This window comes from Giraffa tippelskirchi, chromosome 1, assembly GCF_054371585.1.
Source record: "Giraffa tippelskirchi isolate mGirTip1 chromosome 1, T2T-mGirTip1v1.2.pri, whole genome shotgun sequence".
NCBI lineage: Eukaryota > Metazoa > Chordata > Mammalia > Artiodactyla > Giraffidae > Giraffa > Giraffa tippelskirchi.
The window spans coordinates 147,527,437-147,543,101 of NC_137275.1; the positions used below are offsets into that span (position 1 = coordinate 147,527,437).

Sequence of the window (15,665 nt, forward strand, 5' to 3'; positions counted from 1 at the left end):
TTCCATCTCTTCCCTCGTTTTGATACAGTCAGATACTATGTTAGCTTAGGATCTTTTGGAAGCTGACTTAACCTAGTAGTGGTTTAGTCGCTAAGTCCTGTCTAACTCTTGCAACCCCACGGACTGTAGCCCACCAGGCTCTTCTGTCCATGGGATTTCCCAGGCAAGAATACTGGAGTGGGTTGCCATATCCTTCTCCAGGGAATCTTCCCAACTTAACCTAGGTCCTCCTACAAACAGAGATGCTAAAGAGAGTGCCTTGTATGCAGGTAGATCCCAGTTTGGGTAGATCCCAGAGTAGAAATGAAGGGTCAGGGAAAACCAATATGAAGATGCATTGCTGTGGTACTGCTGTTAATGGTGCTCCTTCTCACTGGGGCTCTCAGAGACGCCTCATGAAGATGTATTCCACCAAAATAAAAGGGGGAAACCTTTACCCCTTGGCGCTCATCCTCGGTTGAGCATTGTGGCCATGGGAGCATTAATCCTGTACACTTCTGACTTGTGCCTTTCCATCTTTTTCCAGGTTGTCTGGGAATGTGAGGCTGCGGGTGGCCGGGCGCACACTCGGGGAGAGATGCTGATTAGCTCTGAATGGGGGAGGTTGGTGTGGCTGGAACAGGAGGGAATGAGGGAAGGATTTTGGCTAGCCAGAGGAGGAGCCTGCTCTAGGCACTGATACATTGTTTCCAGGATAGCTCTAAAAACCTAGAGCCTCTGGAGTACTACTGTCTCTGCTGAATCCATCATTTGTTATAATGTGCTTCTCAGGTGAGTTCAGGTGCTCTTATCCTCACTTCTGTGTTAGAAAGAACCATTGACATATTCCTCAATAATTTCAGCATACCACTTGAAACATCCCCTGTTAGAACCCGAGTGATCTGGAATAGGTAATGCATTTTCTCAGATGGTGAAGGGTCTGCCTGCAATGCAGGAGAACCAGGTTTGATCCCTGGATTGGAAAGATCCCCCTGGAGAAGGAAATGGCTACCCATTCCAGTATCCTTGCCTGAAAAAATCCTGTGGACAGAGGAGCCTGGCGAGCTACACTCCATGGGGTCACAAAGAGTCAGACATGACTGAAGTGACTAACACTTTCCCTTTCAAGGGCACATGGGCATTTTATCCACATGGAAGCACAAACATTTATAGGCCTTATTTCAATTATATCCCATCTCCTGGATTTGCGAATGAGGGAAAGTTGTTAACTGTTTAGCTACTCTTCCTAGTCTTCTGAAAAACAGTTACTGAGCAGAATTCAGCCTCAGGGTGATAAGGCTCTTTCAGGCCTTCAAACGTAGACTCAAATCCTCGCCATATTTTTCCAGATGGACCCAGTAACCTCACTAGGTGTAGTTAATACTTCTATTAAACCATGACATCTGATAGATTAGTGAAGATTTAGAGAAGAATGTAAGGTAAAACAAAAAAGTAGGTCCCAGTGAAGTCTAAACCTTATGCATGTCTTCAGTACTTAGAAGAATCTGTTTCCAAAACCAGCTAAGATGAGTCGCCGAGTTACGCAATTATTATATATGTTCTTTTTATTGTAGTTATGGGTTTTTATTGGAGTCATGGTCCAAAAATGATAAGGCTAAGCTATTGTCAGGGATCATGCAGAGGAGATGAAAAAAGAATCGAAGTTTCCTACAATCCACTCTAAGCTGCAGTTCAAATCTTGGAACACCCTTCTCATCTCATAAGTGGGTGGACTGATTTTGATCATTTCTCTGTAATATCCAATTTCATTCCTTCCTGGATATTCCTGTTTTATGTTTACTGCCTCTAAGAATGATACTTTAAGGATGGTAGAGAAGAACATGTTTTCCATATGGACAAAGTAGATGGAAGAGCACCTTGCAAATGAAATGCATTGAACAGGACCTGACATATAGTCATTCTCTCAATAAATTGCTATATTTTTTAAAGGTAATGGACAGGGACAGGAAAACCAGAGAGGCAGATTCTAATGTGAATGTAATACAGAGCTGTTAGGACATTGTCCACCAGTTGGGAGTTTTGTTATCCAGTGAGGTGTTATTCTGATAAGTCTTTTGTGGCATTTCAGGATAGACAGGACTGTTTCAATCAAGAAAGAGTTCACTATACTCTTCTAGGACTTTGTCTTGCTCTGAAGAGTTGGGTGATTTGAGGTTACGTTACCTTAGCACCTTGAGGGCACAATATAGCCTGAAGGGTGTGATAGAATATACCATCTAGAGGATAAGAAGTTTTAGATTCTAAGGAAAATGATTTCCCTTTGTGGGCTCTTCAGGAACACTTTTCTATCTTGTGGTTGGTCGCTTTCAATGTATGGCAATTGCTTTCCATTATGATCCCAAGCTCCAATCAATAGGTACAATATTATGCAACTTATAGTTACATTATAACCAAAATATGTCAAATGTGGTTTCTGAGTGGCTGATTTACAGTAAGTCTTCCTCAGTCCCTAAAGTGGATGTTATGACTAATTTGAACTCCCAGGCACAGAGGCATTTTTGTTCATATGAAAAGTGTGTGTGTCAGGGGGCAGGGGGTGGGCTGTAGAGATAGAAGGAGCAGTAAACCAGTGTGTCAGCTTAGTCACATCCAGATTGATCTCTCGTCATCTCCTTTGCATCTACATGGATTGTTGTGAATTATCTGCTCACCCTGGGAGAGATGTGCTCTGAATTCTAATAATTTGAAATCTGCGAATCTATTAAAACCATATTTGTAGCTCCAAAAAAAAATTGATATTCACTGGGCAGTTTGCCCAACAAGAGAAAGTCAAAGAGATTATACACTTATCCTAAGTAACAGCAACCACCTTGCCAATTCTTCCTTTGAAAGAATACAGCAGACCCAAATTATACCTTTATGGTTAAGGAGAGACAAGAAAAGAACTCAATATATCAAAATCAGAAAGTAAATTCCACAATAATGGTTACAATAATGTTTCAAGATGTGATTTCAGCATAGGCCTAGTCATTGAACTAATCATAGCTTAGATGGGCTTAAAATTGTTTAAAGCACATCCTGAGGTTGTTAAGTATGTTTATTCCTCTCCCTTGAAATCAGAATATTCACTCATATAACAGTAGACTCCTGGAGTCACATCGGGCAAGGCTAGCCACGTCATTGTTCGATGAAGAAAGTGAAGCTTGGAGTGTCTTGGTGACGTATTGTGGTCAAAACGTGGTATTCTGATTATCTGTCTAAAAGATCTTTTCATCAGGGACTGAATTAACATATTTAGCCCCTACAGTATGCCAGGGGCTGGTAATGCAAAGAAGCATAAGTTGGTATTTGCAAGGGAGCTCTGATGCATACAGTGGGTGGTGAGATAATCTGTCAAGAGTTGAACTGTGATCTTCCCAAGGATAGGTTTTGTCCTTTTCATTTTTAGGGTCTTTGCACTGAGCATCATGCCTGGCATTTAGTGGGCAGGTACATAATCACTCGGCTTCCCTGGTAGCTCAGCTGGTAAAGAATCTGCCTGTAGTGCAGGAGACCCTGGTTCAGTTCCTGGGTTGGAAGATCCCCTAGAGAAGCTTTAGGCTATCCCCTCCAGTATTCTTGGGCTTCCCTGGTGGCTCAGATGGTAAAGAATCCGCCTGTAGTTTGGGAGACCTGGGTTCTATCCCTGGGTTGGTAAGACCCTCTGGAGGAAGGCATGGCAGTCCACTCCAGTATTCTTGCCTGGAGAATTCCCAGAGACAGAGGAGCCTGGTGGGCTCCAGCCCATGGTGTCACAAAGAGTCGGATACGACTGAGTAAATAAGCACTGCACAGCATGGCACCTAATCACTGCTTGATGGATGAATGAATGAAGGTGATAAATACTGATTTTTGTGCCATGGAGTCACTGAGGCAGGCAAACCCAGGAAGAATTCACAAGGGGAGATGTTTTAGTCAAGTTTTTGAATAGTGTGTTTCTGTGGCAAACAGTGGAGAATCAGGAAGCTGAGCTGAAAGACACTCTCCTTGAGAGCAAGAACTGAGCTGTGTTTATCTTTCTTTGCAACAGAAATCTGTCCAACAGACCTGGCTGGCACTTGGTGGGTTTTCAAAAAGTGCCCTGGGTGGCTTTCTCTATGTAAACTTGAAGTGTACCTTTCTTTACTTTCCGTATTAAGAATCTAGTTTTGGTTTTAAAATATTTCTTGTTTGATTGTATCTAAATAGTATATATGCTAGAGAAAACAAAATGTTACCAAAAGAATAAATCTCTCCTTCGTTAATTATGTCAATAGAAGTTGAAAGTACTATTTGCTCAGATAATCCTTACTTTGCGATACTGGGGAATCTATGTTCTTTCTTGGGTTTTTGAAAGTGACTACTTCAAATGACTACACTTGGCACGACGTAGAGCCCCACTGTTCATTTTCAGTTAACTGTTGTTGATCGTCTTGTCCAGTAACAATACTTCAGTTGTTTGCAATGCCTATCTGTGATGAGTAGAGCATGGAGTCAGCAAGAGCCTGATTATGGATTTTGTTCTTGTATGGGCTGGTTAGATTTGCAAAGGGAAAAACCTCTTGAATAAACATAGACAGCACTCCAAATGTTGGTTAACTGTTAAATAAATGGGTGCCATTCTTACAAAGGAGGGCTTGACTAAAGAAGGTAGATCATCACAACTCATTACCATTCTTGGATGAACAACCAGAGCATGTATTCTAATGATAGTGTTCTCATAACATTAATGTGTGTGTGTGTGTGTGTGTGTGTGTGTGAGAGAGAGAGAGAGAGGTGTTTCTCTGAAATTAGTATTTGCCACTTTAATGGAAATGGGAAATCCACAGTGTTCATTGTTGGCTTACTTGGTTTTTTTCAGGTTAAAATACCAACCTATTACTAGTTTATAAATATTAGTGTGTAAATTTAAAAACACTGTGTAATTGAGCAAGAAAAAAAGGAAAAATAAAGTCAAGCAAGTATAGTATCCAGGTTGAATAATACTGATTACCTTAAAGTGAAATAGCTACTGCTTCCTCAAAACATCTTTTTTTTTTTTTGGTTGCATCAGGTCTTAGTTGCAGCATGAGGGGTCTTGAGTTGCGCATTTTGTCTCTTAGTTATGGCATCTGGGACCTACTTCCCTGACCAGGTATTGAACCTAGTGCCCCCAGCGCTGGGAGATTTCAGCCTTAGCCACTAGACTGCCAGGGAAGTCCCAACACATCAGACTTTTTTAAAGGATAGATCTTTTTTTTTTTTTTTTTTTTAGGTATGAGGCTCACGCCAGCTAAGATTTTATTTAAGAAAAAAAAATGTAACTGAAAATGAAAGGATAGATCTGTGTGAGTCTTGCTTTGAGTAGATTAGTGTTGATTATATTCTATACCAGCAGCTAAACAGATGAATTTGCTGTTTACATACCTCATTTGAACTGAGAAAATGTATCAGATCAGCTAGATGTGTGTTGAAGTATTTAGCTATAGAATCACTTAACAAGCCTGAGTAATGAAAGCTGACCTATGGTTCTTGAAAGATGTTTTTCCTTAATTGCCAAGATAGCTTAGATGTTGTTTACTGTGTTGTCAGTTGCATTGTAGTATTCAGATAATTGAAAGTATTGGTCAGTAACTTCCTTGTGTATGTTTTTAAGCTGCTGTTTCTTTTTCTTAATGAAGCGTATTAAATATCTTTAATATCACTTGCCTGTTTTATTGGATTTCATGGCTTCGAGAAAAACAAAGCAGTTACATAGAGTTACAGGAGAGAGCTTTTGCAGTGGTGATGACAGAGATCAAGGGAATGCCAAAATTATCGGGGTGAAGAAAACAGAGAATTGAAGATGAGACCAAAAACAGAGATAGAAAAGCCCTCTGGCAAAATATAACTCTTGAGGAAAATATGTTAGAAGGTAGAACTTCATAGGAAAAAATAATATATTTTATGGGAAAAATAAACTAAAAACCACATGATCTCCTAATTATTGAAATAGAAATTGATTTTATACACAAAATAACCTACTGAAAAGAACTGTCAAAGAAGTCATTATTAAAATTAGTTTTTTTTTTCACAAATGCAGATATTCATTGGAATGTCCTAAAGGAACAGACTAACAGATTGAAACATTTCAAATAAAATGTTAATTAAATATAGTTCCTTTATTATTTTTAACCCTGGTGATGATGGTGTTTTCTCTAAGTCATGTCTGACTCTTTGTGACCCCATGGACTGTAGCCTGCCAGGCTCTTTTGTCTGTGGGATTTTCCAGGCAAGTATACTGGTGAGGGTTGCCATTTCCTTCTCCAGGGGATCTTTCTGACCCAGGGGTCAAACCTGTGTCTCCTGCATTGGCAGGCGGGTTCTTTACTGCTGAGTCACTAGGGAAGGCCCATTTTTAACTCTCAAAATCCTTATTATAAATATTACTAGAACACTAATCATGGTAGTATGTATCTTTTAATTAGTTAGTGATGATTCCTAGGAAGAGTTAAACAGGTGGGAAGTATATGTTAACAGATTTTGGGGGGTCTTATTATTCTTTTAATCAAGTGATAATAGAGGAAAGAAAATTGGTAAACATTCCCCTTAAATTTTTAAAAACAAATGAGAGAACACAATAGCAGAGTAAAAATAGAAGGGCTTTGGTCACCATGTTTTGGACTGCAAATAAGATGACATTTGCAAATGATCATAATCTGAGTGGGCTCAGATTTATGGCGTTTGATGGCTTGTTTTAAGAAGTAGTAAATTTTGTTCCAATTAGAAAATTAACTGGCAGTATTAGTTTTCATATCTCCAAATTAGCCTTAGATATAAATTCATGATGCTAGTCAAATATTAGATATCCTTTTGTGCTTTGGGCTTGGTAGCATAAGATAGTTTTGAGCAGTAGCAAAAGATGCTAAGGATTCCTCAATGTAAAAGAAGGCACAGATCTGGTGTGGGATGGTTTCAATGCTTTCTACTGGTTTCTTTGATCAACAGAGTATCCCTTAGAATAGCCTGGGTATCTGCAGCATGAGACATAACACTTCATTGGTACAAAACTTTCTAATGCACGCATTTCATGTTGACATGTTTATGGAATAGTCTCTGAATTATAATCATTAAGTCATATACAAGATTGACCATTTGCAGGCCAGGCTGACCATGTATCTCTTGGTGGTGGCTCAGTTCAAGTGTTTTCTTCTTTTTTAAGAGTTCTCTTACCACCTTATCCACCTGGTCTAGGTTTTGTGCCCTCTTGATCAAGATAAACCTGGAATCCCTCTCTCTCTCTGTTCATGCCACACTATCTTATAACTATATAATTGTTTTCTTAGTTGTTCTCACCTGCACTTAGGCTGCTTTGGTTTGTGGCCGTGTCTCATTTGTGTTTGAGCTTCCCTGATAGCTCAATTGGTAAAGAGTCTGCCTGCAAGGCAGGAGACCCCGGTTTGATTCATGGGTTGGAAAGATCCACTGGAGAAGAGATAGGCTACCCACTCCAGTATTCTTGGGCTTCCCTTGTGGCTCAGCTGGTAAAGAATCCACCTGCAATGCCAGAGACCTGGGTTCAATCCCTGGGTTGGGAAGATCCTCTGAAGAAGGAAAAGGCAACCCACTCCACTATTCTAGCCTGGAGAATTCCATGGACTGTGTAGTCCATGGGGTCGCAAAGAGTCAGACACAACTGAGCGACTTTCACTTTCACTCATTTCTGTTGGTGCCTTCAGCACCCAGTGCAGTGATTGGCACATGTGAGTGAGGTGCTGAGTAGGTGCGTGAGGGCGTGCATTGTTGAATGGATAAGTGGAAGGAAGAACTAGGCAAAATACATTGTGTGATGGTAATATCACCTTAGATTTATAGAGTGTTTTTCACTTATCTTCCTCGGCATTTAGAGAAGTAGGCATGGAGCTATGATGCTATTTAATTTACAGATGTAAAAGTGTTAGTTGTTCAGCTGTGTCCCACTCTTTGTGACCCAATGGACTGTAGCCCCCAAGGCTCCTCTGTCCATGGAATTCTCCAGGCAAGAATACTGGAGTGGGTAGCTATTGCCTTCTCCAGGGTATCTTCCCGAACTAGGGATCAAACCTGAGTCTCCCACATTGCAGGCAGACTCTTTACTGTCTGAGGCACCAGGGAAGCCCCAATTTACAGATGAAGAATGAAGAAAAGGCAAATGGTTTGTTCACAGACCCCATCTGCCTGTTTTGGGTTACATTTGTTCATTCTGTATCGCTGAGTCTTTTTTTGGTAGTTCCCTGATCTGGGATCAAACCCACAGTGTAAGTGCAGAGTCTTAACCACTAGACTGCCAGGGAGGTCCCTGCTGATTGGTTATCATAGTAAGGAAGTTAATGTTAGTCGGGCTGCCTGAGGCCAGTTGAAGGTGGGGAAAACTTACCCCCACAGCAATACAGCATGCTCAGCCAAAGACATCAACTACCTCCCCTTACTTGCCCCTCTTTTTAACAATGCTGTTACTGCCCCTGCTATCATTTTTCTGTTGGTTTCATGAGTCTGTGATGACCACGTAGAAACCACACTGAACACCAGACTAGGACATGGGCAGTTTCCCAAAATTTTACCAAATAGAATTTCTGAAGGTGCAGCTGTTCACTACAAAACCAGATTCCCTTTGGGTGCCCCAAATCAGACCCAGCCTCAAGGATAGAGATCCTCACCAGAATCTCAGTGCAACTTTCTGAGTCATGGCCACATTTGGAGCAGTTGTTCTGGAATGTTATTGGATGTAGAAGTTTTGACTCTGTGAAGTCATGATTGAGAGAAGTGGTGAGAATTGTGGGTATTCTGGGCAAAGGGCAGCCATTAGCGAAGAATTAGCACTCAATATACCAGCAAATTTGGAAAACTCAACAGTGGCCACAGGACCGGAAAAGGTCAGTTTTCGTTCCAATTCCAAAGAAAGGCAATGCCGAAGAATGCTCAAACTACTGCACAATTGCACTCATCTCACACGCTAGTAAAGTAATGCTCAAAATTCTCCAAGCCAGGCTTCAACAGTACATGAACTGTGAACTTCCACATGTTCAAGCTGGATTTAGAAAAGGCAGAGGAACTAGAGATCAAATTGCCAACATCTGTTGGATCCTGGAAAAAGCAAGAGAATTCCAGAAAAACATCTACTTCTGCTTTATTGACTATGCCAAAGCCTTAGACTGTGTGGACCACAACAAACTCTGGAAGATTCTTAAAGACATGGGAATACCAGACCACCTAACCTGCCTCCTGAGAAATCTGTATGCAGATGAGGAATCAACACTTAGAACTGGACACGGAACAACAGACTGGTTCCAAATAGGGGAAGGAGTATGTCAAGGCTGTATATTGTCACCTTGCTTATTTAACTTATATGCAGAGTACATCATGAGAAACTCGGGGCTGGATGTAGCACAAGCTGGAATCAAGATTGCCGGGAGAAATATCAATAACATCAGATATGAATATGATACCACCCTTATGGCAGAAAGTGAAGAAGAACTGAAGATCCTCTTGATGAAAGTGAAAGAGGAGAGTGAAAAAGTTGGCTTAAAACTCAACATTCAGAAAACTAAGATCATGGCATCCAGTCCCATCACTTCATGGCAAATAGATGGGCAAACACTGGAAACAGTAACAGACTTCATTTTCTTGGGCTCCAAAATCACTGCAGATGGTGACTGCAGACATGAAATTAAAAGACACTTGCTCCTTGGAAGAAAAATTATGACCAACCTAGACAGCATATTAAAAAGCAGATATTACTTTGCCAACAAAGGTCCGTCTAGGCAAAGCTATGGTTTTAACAGTAGTCATGTATGGATGTGAGAGTTGGACTATAAAGGAAGCTGAGTACTGAAGAACTGATGTTTTTGGACTGTGGTGTTGGAGAAGACTCTTGAGAGTCCCTTGGACTGCAAGGAGATCCAGCCAGTCCATCCTAAAGGAAATCAGTCCTGAATGTTCATTGGAAGGACTAATGCTGAAGCTGAAACTCCAATCCTTTGGCCACCACTGGGTGCAAAGAGCCAACCATTGGAAAAGACCCTGATGCTGGGAAAGATTGACGGTAGGAGGAGAAAGGGACAACAGAGGATGAGATGGTTGGATGGCATCACCAACTCAATGGACATGAGTTTAAGTAAACTCCGGGATTTGACGATGGACAGGGAAGCCTGCCGTGCTGCAGTCCATAGAGTCACAAAGTGTCAGACACGTCTGAGTGACTGAACTGAACTGAATTGGGCATGTTCATGTGTGGTAGCATGGGCAGTAGCAGCCAAGGAAGGGCACGGGACATTGGAGGTGTAGGAGTCAGTGATTGAATGAGTGCTGCCTTACCCTATCCAGAGTTGGTCCTTGTTTTGGTATTTCGCTTTTCATTGAGAAACAGAAAGAAGGAAGTCTACCCAATGATACCTGCTGGATGGAGAGAGTTGAGAACCAGTGAAAGGTTAGTTTGCGTAGCAGAAGGGCTGTTTAGTTGAGTTAGATCTTTCCTTGAGTGGGGATTACCTCTTCCCCTGTTTGGGGCCATATACTTAATACTGTGAGACTTTATAGCAAGTTTCTAGACTATATGTTAAACAGTACATTTACTGAAACAGGAAATTGCTTATTAAGACAAAGAGTTTTGGAAAATCTGTTTTCTTTAGTGTCCTCTTTCATATGTTTTTCTTAACTAAGGAAATAATATTCACATCTGACACTTATTTTGTTCTGTGTCTTAGATATTCCAGCAGGCATATTTGCATGGAGGGTATAGGAATATGATCTTTCTTTTTGAGGTTTTGAAATGCTTTTGTTTTGTATATTTTTTTGATATGATGTCAGAGGACAGAGCTAGAACCTGAGTGTGGTTTATAGAAAGATACAGTTTTAGTACTAATGTTTTAAGAACTAGAGGAATGACACCAAGATTATCACATAGTAGAACTCATCTAGTTTAGGCTGCTCTTGTCATGATGTGAGCCAGAGTTGCACAACTGGAATAAATAACCACAGTTGGTAAGTGAGACTGAACTTATGTTGATGTCAGTAAAAATAAAGTGGGCGACCTGTCGACCACGGGGATCATTCCGGGTCGGGGGAGCTGAGTAGGGATGTTATCCACGGGATTAGCACATTTTCTAGTGAAACATGTTGGGTGATCAGATAGAGTGTAACCAGAGTAGAGGGTGACCACCTTAAAGACAGACCGAGTTTTCCCCTAATGTCCTTACTATTGAGGGAGCTGATTTGGATTTACAGGGCCTCCAGCTATTTGTTTAATGTTTGATTAAGTAGCCTGATTTAAGAACTCTGTTTCTAGGGCAGGAACTAATGGAAAGTTCTCCCCAATGTTATGCATCAATGTTTATTCCTTTTTCTGTTTTAAGTTGGGTATTTTATTTCTTGTGATGGGTTAAAACATGGCCAGTTGTCTGGCTCTGCCCCTTGGGGATCGATGTTTCTCCTGATAGACTAGAATTTAATTAAAATACTGAAATTGGGGTCTGATTAGTGTCAAATAGAATGGGATCTTGCCCTGTTATGTACTTTGTAGGTTTGTTGTGTTTACTTTTTTGAGCCATATGTTCTAAAATGTTTAAAAAAAATGTAGCATCACAGTATGTACCACTTAGAGGTCTAGAATATCTATTTCAAGCACACAAAACAAACTCATGAAGTAATATGTCAATGTTTTCCCCCCTGAAGGAGAAATATTAGGAGTTTAATGGGTTGAATAGAAATTTCCTTTTGACTGGTTAACTAAATTGCTATCACCTTGTAAGCCCCTAAATCCCAATCTGTTTTTCTAAGGAAACATGTTTGCAGCTGTTTCAAATAACTGGTGGTTTGAAGACGATTGTTAGTGTGGTTTTCTGCACACTCAAAATTTGGGCCCTGCTCTGTTATTTGTCTTTGAAGCTAATGGGTTGGCTAAAGGGTTGAGTTAAATAATTTTGGATTAGTTTTTAGTCATTAAATAGTTTGGTTAAAAAAAAATCTCTGCTAATATTTAATTCTGTAGTAGGCATTTACAAAATAATTTTATTCTCATGTGCATGTTTAGATATTTGAAACATTTTGAGAAATTAGTTTTCTCTTATTTTTTTTTTTTAACTCGTAATTCTGTCACAGCAAATCACTTATGTATATCTAGTCTTTAAAGACAGACTGGGAGGTGGGGCAGTATGAATTGGGAGTTTGAGATTGATACACACACACACACACACACCCATATGTATAAAATGGGCTTCCCAGGTGGCTCTAGTGGTAAAGAACCTGCCTGCCAGTGCAGGAGATGTAAGAGATGTGGGTTCGATCCCTGGGTTGGAAAGATCCCCTGGAGAAGGAAATGACCGACTGCCCACTCCAGTATTCTTGTCTGGAGAGTCCCATGGACAGAGGAGCCTGGCGGGCTACAGTTCATGGGGTAGAAAAGAGTTGGACGTGACATGACTGAAGTAACTTAGCACTCATGCATATATATAAAATGGATAACTAAAGAGAACCTGCTGTATAGCACAGGGAGCTCTACTCAATGCTCTGTAGTAACCCAAATGGGAAGGAAATCTAAAAAAGATATATAACTAATTGACTTTGCTGTACAGCAGAAACTAATACAACATTGTAAAGCAATGTCTGACTCTTAGCAACCTCATGAACTGTAGCCCACCAGGATCCTCTGTCCATGGAATTCTCCAGGCAAGAATACTGGAGCGGGTTGCCATTTCCTTCTCCAGGGGATCTTCCCGACCCAGAGATCAAACCCACGACTCCTGTGTCTCCTGCATTGGTGGGCAGATTCTTTACGACTTAGCCACCAAAGCAACTATACTCTAATAAAAATTGATTTAAGAAAGATTAAATAAATGAGATGAGTAGAAAGAAGTTCATGGCTATTTTAGTAGGAATCCTCAAAGCAATAGAAATGTATAGTGATTGTGAGGAGCAGACAGCCTGTGTGGGAAAGAAACTGACAGCATTGAGCCTTCTTAAGAGGCTCTTGAGGCAAAGGGCACTGGAGTCTTCTGTGATGTTGGCCCATACTTGGGTCACCTCTGCGGGCTAACATGGAGCTCTGGAGCAGCATACTAATCCCTTTCCCATGTCCTACTGAAGGTGGCCTCCAAATAAACTTGTGATTCAGGCAGAATAGGTAGTTAGTGCCTGCTGTTTTATAAATGAGGAAAGTAGAGATGTTATGTAGTTTACCCAAGTGAATTCACATAGCCAGCAAGATCTCACTTTGTTAGGCCTAAAACCCAAAATTTCTCATTAAAAGCTGAGCCTATTGTCCATTGCACTATGCAGGAAGAAAGAGTGGACTCACCACCCTTTTCCTTCTCTCTGGAAATGGAGAAAAGAAGTCTGTTGTCATCTCAGTTCCACCATGTGACCCTGGGCAGTTTTCTTACTTGAGTCTCAAGTTTCTTTACCTTTAAAATGGGAACAATGGCCTTTGCATTTTACACTAGTTAGGATTAAATGAGTTCAGGAATCACTTTGGCTGGCATTTTCTATGGGCACTCAATCCACTCCCCCCCCCCCTTTTTTTTTACTTTCTCTTTTTTCTTATCTAAAGAAGATTGGCTTTATTTGTGCAAGCAGATTACAGCTCCTGCTAATGCATACTGTAAGCAGCCGTTGTTGTGCTGAGTGAGGTGTAACTAATACAAAGTGCTGGGTAGTATATTGTGCAGTGTTTTAAGAACCAGGGGTAGTGCAGATAAGAAAGCAATGCTGCTTTCCTACAGGGTAAGGTTAGAAAAGGATGCAAGTTAATCTGGTCCTTGATGGTTAAATGATATGGAGTTATCAGAAGGTGCAAAGCATCGAAGGCAAGGGAAGCATCATGTGCTGAGTGCTAAGTACATTTGGGGAACAGCTAATCAAGGGATCCCTGCTGTGGATGAAACTTCTTGGGAGAGGAGACGAGAGATTTATAAAATGATCTGCAGGGAATAATTCGGCTGTATTCATTTAAGATATTAATTGAGCATATAATTTGTTTCAGGAACTGTTTGGATGCTGAGAGTACAGTGGTGAATGTAACAAAGTCCTTTTCTCTTTGAGATTATATTTTCATGGAGAAGGTGAATAATAAACAATAAACAGAATAGATATAGAGTATAAAAAGAACTGTAAAAAGAAACAGGGAGGGCAAGGGGATAGGGTATGAGGATGGCAATGATCAGAAGAGGCAGCTGTGAGGAGATAACATTTGAGTAGAGACCTGAGTAAAATTAGAAAGTGAGCCCTCCTAAATCTAGGGGAAGAAAATTCCAGCAAAGGGAACAATGACAAAGACCCTGGTATCGGAAAAATTGGGTGATCTTGAGAAACAGCATGGTTGTCAGTGAAATTGACTTTAAAGGATCTTGACATTTCCGAAGGGCAAGCAGAAAATGATAGCCTTTTTGTATGGTGTACAGTGGTGTCCCACTGTTGTTAGGGCAGTCTGTATTGTGTATGTGTTTATGTATGTGTATGTCCCCACTTCTAACAGTCTACCATTCACCCATCCATGTATTCATCCAATCAGCCATTTATTTAGCCTATATTTGCTGAGTACCTTCTATCACCTTAGTTCCATTCTAGACCTTAGCTCTCCGTTGAACCCATGCTTAAATCTAATCATGTTCTAGGAAACACACTCTTGTAGTAATCAGTGGCTTATGTAGTAGCCTCATCTATTTTTCTGAATCTAGTTGATAATTTTAGAACAGTGTAAACCTTATTATCCTCAGCCCAACAGTTCAAGAGCCAATGTCTCAGTTCAAGTACTTGAGGTGTTGCCAATGTCTTTTAGGTGAAAAGAATTGAAAAAAGGGGTCAAAAAGAGTGCCCACCATGTCTGGGTAAAGAAAGCACTGACAGCAGATGTTTGAGAGTTCGATTGTCTGTTCTGGGCTACTTAGTGAATCATCTGTGTGGCAAAAAGCAGTCTTTCCCTAAAAGACAGACCAAGTTGTTTATTGATGCTGGAGAGGAAAAGGGTTGGGCACATACTTGCAAGACCTATGATCTTTCCCAGAATTTGGAAGGATAAGAGAACTGCTAAGAATTTGACATTGGAACTGTTCCCTCTAATTGTGGCTTTGGCCATTTGAAAGTAAAAAAAAAAAAAAGGAATCCAGAAGGTGATGTGCTGAACAATATGGGAGCTATTCACGGTGAAAACAAGCGTTGAGCCAAATGTTCGCCTGAGCTGTGTGTGTTTTAGTTTCAGGCGGTATAAGTTGAGGTGGCCTTGTTTCACAGTGGCATTTAGGAAAATTAACTCAAGTGTACCAGCTGCTCAAGGTTTTGTTTTCTTTCCTCTTCCTCATTCTCCCCACTGCCCTTTTGTTTATACCTGTTTTTCCTTCTTTGTATACTTTGAAATTATTGCAGAAACAGTAGCACTCATACTTGAAATTTTGTTTAATTCTAGATAGGATATTTAGCAATGAAAAGTTCTACTCATTCTATACATACAACTGGTTTAGAGAATTTCACTCATTCCTGTTAAATTCCTGCTGATGTGCTTACAACTACTCAAGTATTTCTTCACCGCAGACTCCTCCATAGAGCTCCATGTTTGCAAATTCAGCTCTCTTGGACCCTCCACTTCAAAATTCAGCCAGTCAGAACCTAAATTTTTCAGGGTATACACTTGCCCTCTTCCAGCCGGCCTCTGCAGCACATTGAATGGCGTCACCTCTGTCTAATACCACATCCTGGCCGGAAATAGGGAAGCCACCCTGGAG

General features: G+C 40.7%; 1 protein-coding gene and 1 long non-coding RNA gene across 13 annotated transcripts in view; both read left to right on the forward strand.

Moving 5' to 3' along the window:
* The window catches only part of BNC2 (basonuclin zinc finger protein 2), a 504,931-nt gene that overhangs the window by 242,865 nt on the left and 246,401 nt on the right, over nt 1-15,665 (forward strand). The window lies entirely within an intron of this gene.
* On the forward strand, nt 8,733-14,028 carry LOC145509908 (uncharacterized). Its single transcript, XR_014056543.1, has 2 exons — nt 8,733-12,174; nt 12,657-14,028. It is a non-coding gene; the product is annotated as an uncharacterized LOC145509908 (long non-coding RNA).